Source organism: Triticum urartu, chromosome 7A, assembly GCF_056163025.1.
Source record: "Triticum urartu cultivar PI428250 chromosome 7A, HENAU_Tu73, whole genome shotgun sequence".
Lineage (NCBI taxonomy): Eukaryota > Viridiplantae > Streptophyta > Magnoliopsida > Poales > Poaceae > Triticum > Triticum urartu.
This window is the reverse complement of record NC_141879.1, coordinates 747520127-747525478: the sequence shown is the minus strand read 5'-3', so window position 1 is coordinate 747525478 and position 5352 is coordinate 747520127. Positions and strand designations below refer to the sequence as shown.

The window sequence follows — 5352 nt, the reverse complement described above, 5'->3', positions numbered from 1 at the left end:
TTGTCAATATATATACAAGTGCGGCCCGAGCAAAGAGTTCAACGCTTCCATCATAGTTTTACATGGTCATCAGAGCCTCTTCCTCCTAGATTGATTCCGTCTAGCTCCAAGGAAAGCCATGGCCGGAACTATCTCCTCCGCTCTCGCCAGCACCATGAGTGCCCTCACTACCGATTCATCGTCCTCCCTCTTCGCCCCTTCATCCAGTACTACCAACGCCATGTCCATTGAACCTCCACCCCAAGAGAAGCTATCCAGGAGCAATTTTCTCCTTTGGAAGGCCGTCGTGCTGCCTCGAATTAAAAGCGCTCAGATGTCGCACTTCCTTGATCTGGCTAGCCAAGCGCCGCCGGCCACCCTCACCGTCACCAAGGACGGGAAGGAAGAACAAGTTGTCAATATGGCGCGCGTCATCTGGTCCGTCCACCAGCAGCACCTTCAAGGATTTTTGATGGGATCCCTCTCCCGCGAGATCTTGGCCCAAGTAGTACGCTTCAGACGCCTGCCGAGGTATGGGCTGCCATCCACGCGACGTTTGTGGCCCAATCACAAGTGCAAGCAATCAACACAAGAATTGCGCTGCACAATCTACAGAAGGGGAATTTGAGCATGTGAGACTATGTCGCCAAGGTCAAGTCTCTCACCGACGAAATTGCTTGTGCTGGAGGAACTGCTCTCACTGATGGTGAGATCACCTCTCATATCCTTGCTAGTCTCGACTTAGATTATAATCCAGTCGTCTCTGCTCTTGCTGCTCGAGTGGAGCCGATCACTGTTCCTGAGCTATACAACCAACTCCTCTCCTTTGATGCCCGCATGAATCTGCTCCATGGTCTAAATCTTCGCCAGTCCTCTGCTAATGCTGCCTCTCGCAGGCGCAACATAGGAGGTCGTGGGCAGAACCAGCAGGGACGCAGCCTCAGCAATAGTAGCAGCGGGCGTGGGCACGGTGCTTCTCAGTCCTCCCGCTCCGGTACAGGACGAGGCGGCTATGTTGAGGTCGTTTTGTGTCTGGAGGGCTTGTGTTTGTTACAAAATATCTTGTGAGGCCCAGCAATCATTTGCTTCGGATTGTGCAGGAGCGATAAGAGGGATAGAAGAAGGAAGTAAAGGAGAGAGTGCAACCACCATAAAGGAAGTGCAGGTGATTCTTTCAGGCATGTGAGGAGAGAATGTAATATAGATGCTCATAATATATCTTAAAGTTATTTAGCACTCTTGCTAGGACGACATGTATATAGAGCACCCATTATATGTAAGCAATGTAACTGATCAGTAATAAATTTGGATGCTTTCCTCAAAAGAAAAAAAAAGGAGAGACCAATAGAGACCTGTGTTATGGACATGGTATAAGCACTATTTTTTTTGGTGCTATTTAATGGTGAAAAACTAGAAAGCTTTAATCCCTCAAGAGGAATCCCTTAGGGAGATCCTCCTTCATCCTATTTTTTTTGCTGGCAACAGAGGGCCTTTCGTGCCTCTTAAAATCAAATGACCAGTCATCACAGGTCAGTGGCATCAAATTGGCTCCATCGTCTCCTCCGATGAATCAGGTACTCTTTGCTGATGATAGCCCGCTGTTCTTTAAAGCAAGTCAAGAAGGTGCGGAAGAGGTATCATTTTTTGGATATTTATTGCAAAGCATCGGGACAGAAAATAAATAAGGAGACATCTTCAGTTTTCTTAAGAAAAAATGTCCCCACGCTGTTAAGGAGGAGGTCAATGGGATTCTCAATGTTCTTAATGAGTCACTCAACGAGAAGTATTTAGGCATGCCTAGTGATGTCGGCAGGTCAAAGAATGGCTCACTTAAATTTCTGAAAGATTGGATACAGAAAAAGATCCAAGGTTGGCTTGATAAGTTGTTATCGGTTGGCGGCAAAGAAGTGCTTATAAAGTTAGTAGTGCAATCCGTCATAGTTTATTCTATGGGCCGCCCAAGGAATTTGTAAGCATATGAATACTCTCACCAGAATTTTTTGGTGGTGTAGTAACAAAGGAAGGGGAATGTTGCTTGAGTCCCGTGGGATGTGATGACGAGGCCCAAATACATGGGCGGTTTCGGCTTCAGGGATTTGAAGTTATTTAACTTAGCCCTCCTTTCTCGCTAGGCTTACAAGATACTACAAGAACCAGATTCTCTAATTGCGAAAATATTAGAAGCGGTATACTTCCCTAACATGCCCTTTTTGGAAGCTAATGTTGGGTGACACCCTTCACAAATTTGTCAATCTGTCTTAGAGTGGAGAGATGTTCTCGTGCAAGGCCTAATAAGGAGAATTGGGGATGGAGCAACGACTAAAATCTCGGGTCATAATTGGGTCCCACATGAAAGTACTATGAAGTCAATTACAAATCCTCAGAGTTCACAGTTTGTCATGGTCAATGAATTAATTGATGAGACTAGTGCGGCATGGTGTGAAGCTCTTATAAGGGAGACATTCCTGCCGATGGATACGTCTGCGATCCTCGCCATACCTTTATGCACACGAGCTATGGATGATTTTTGGTTCCAGTCTCAAGACAAAAAATGGTGACAACCAATTACCGCGGAGCCAAGAAAGTACAAGGAACAACAAAAGTGTGTGGGATGATCCTATCCGTCGGAAGGAGTTATGAATATTAACGTCGATTCAGCAGGCAATTATGACTTGGGAAAAGGAAGCATGGCTGCAGTTTTGTGTGTACAGTCACGGCAAGTGTATGGTAAGAATCAGTAAAAAGTAGGTCATATCATATCCGTAACCATACCATTTGTTCATATGTACATTAAATGGCAACACAAAAATGTGGAAACACATCAAACTTGGAATAACAAATTATAATGTCATAGGCGTAGCATTGCAAGGGAGCTGAATTTCCTGAATGTCGTTGGCATCAAAACTGTCACTAAGATTGCAGGCAGTGACGGAGAGTCGTCGGAAACAAGAATACATGAACAAATATACAATAAATACGACCAGAATTAGGACATGATCATGTACATAATTACTCACTTTTTGTGACATGATAAAAACCGAATTGGAAGCATGAATGGCCGATGCACTTCGTCTTGGATTAAGAGTAAAAAAAACCCCAAAAGTCCCGGGCATGGAGAAATCAAGTACCAATTATAGATGGCCCCAAATGCACGTTGTAGACGCAAATATCCAACGCACAAAATTGATCATAAATTGTTGTTAAAGGGCACCTATTTTATTCCTCCACGTGCGGAACTAGAACATCAGATCATAGTTTAAAAACAAAATCAAATTAGAAAGAAGCAGCATACAAGCCCTTCTACCAGAAACTAAGAATTACTTACAAATAGATGGTCCCAAAGTAGAACAATTTCTTTTATTCCAAAAAATAATATATATATATATATATATAGAGAGAGAGAGAGTGGCACTATTCTAATCCTGAGATTAAAATAACTATTTGGATCACAGAGCCCTATATAGAGAGCAACGGAGGTCCTCCCGAACTCCACACTCCGCCCGGCTGCCTTTCGCCGCCGGCCCCTGGCACCGGTGCGCCTCCCGCCATTGCCTCCCTGGCCCTGCCGCGCCTCCCGCCGCCGCTCCCACTCCCCCGACACGCCTCCCGCCCCGCTCCCACTGCCCCGGCGAGCCTCCCGTCGCCGTCCAACCCCCGCCTGCCCCTCGTCCCCAGCACGCCTCGCGTCGCTCGCCTCGGATCCTAGCGTGTCTCCAGCTGTTGGACCTCCATCGGCGACCAGCACCGCCCCTGCAGGGCGCAGATGCAGGGCGGAGAGGTCGCGCGCCTCCTCTTGCTGCCTATCCGTCCACACTCCGTCATCCCTCCCACCGCGCTCGGATCTAGCTTGCTCCACCACCGCGCTACCCCTCCCCTGCCCCCGGATCAACCAGCATCGCCCCAACCATACTAGCCTAAGACGCACTTCTTCCTCCAGGTGGAACTCCCACGCCGCCCTTCTTCCTCATCCTGAATACCACACCTCCGCCGCCTCCCGATTAACCCAACAAAACCAAGCGCCATCCCAGTCCAGCCGCGCTGTGTCAGGGAGGTCGAGGCCACCGCGAGCAGCAGTCCACAACAGTTAAAGATGAGGCTCAGCACATCACTTCCATCCCATACATGTTCAGCATGTTTTGTGATTTTGGTTAGCAGCAATGTATAATGTATAGAAGCGACCATGCTCGCGTAGTCGCGTGTGATGCCGCCGCTCACCTCCCCACGACCTGCATATAGTTCTAACTTGTTGCAGAAGTTCAAAAAAGAAGAATATGTGCAGTCCAACTTATTCTAGCATGATGCTTCTCCTACAAATCTAGTTGCTACAGCGTCTTCCTTTCTGAAGATGAGCAGAATATTCTAGTTTTCATGTTCGACAGAATGTGTATTGAATTTTTCAGTTTTGGTTTTTACATGATATTCCTCGAGCCGGCGGCCACTGACCCTGTGCCGCCACGTGCCTCATCTCCCGCTGTTGGCGACGGCACTCCCTTCCACCGGCGCTTCAGTAGCGCGGCCAGCCACCTACACCGACTTCGGCTGCAATCATCTCTCTCCGTCAACCTCCTCGTCTCCTCTGTGAATCAGTTCGACTGCGTATAAACACAATTATTTAGTTTTCATGTCTGAAATTAAGGAGTTCATGATATGCATTACAGCAAAAATGCTCATTTTTTAGCAGTTCTAGCACATATGTTAGAAGAGATCGTTGACAAAAGAAAATTATCCGTTCTTAACAGTTAAATAAATGGATTCAACAACGTTTGTGGTGCAGAAAATTTCATGACCGGTGTTCGAGTTGTGTACTTTTAGCTTCTCTCGTGGCGCGCTCCGGGCTCTCTCGGCAACCAGCGGGTGCTCTCTTTCCTCAACCAGATGGCTAGCAAAGAGAAGGTAACACCAACCACGAGTTTCATTTACAATTCCTATGAAGTTCATACGACTGAAATGACAAGGGCATGGCTTCTGAACACAAAGTTTGCCTCTAAAAAAGCATGAAGTTCAACTTGACTTTGTGTTAGTTGGATCACTCGTGGTTTCAACAACAAGAAAAGAGCACCGTCGCTGCCCAGCTTGCTCAGCACACCCAAGGCCGGAGAGTACAAAAAATGTGCAATTTTGTTAATTAATGCTTCCTCGCTTTGACCAGAGATGATGCTCCGCATCGTATGTTAATCAGGATTGCATTTGAAGTTAGCTTTTGGTAGTGCAACACGAGTTCAGACTTAAACAGGGGGAGAATGGTAGCACGTGAGAGGATAAATATGTGTGTGGTAGAGGAACGTGTGCAACGCAAGCAAGTTCTACTACCTAGAAAAACAACTTCTTGTATAAAAAACATAGCTCTTTGTGATGTTAAAATATTTAACTATG

General features: G+C 46.6%; 1 pseudogene; it reads left to right on the top strand.

The window, feature by feature from the left end:
• The first annotated feature begins 672 nt into the window (after nt 1–672).
• LOC147962736 (small nucleolar RNA Z247) lies at nt 673–811 on the top strand (annotated as a pseudogene).
• The last annotated feature ends 4541 nt before the right edge of the window (nt 812–5352 follow it).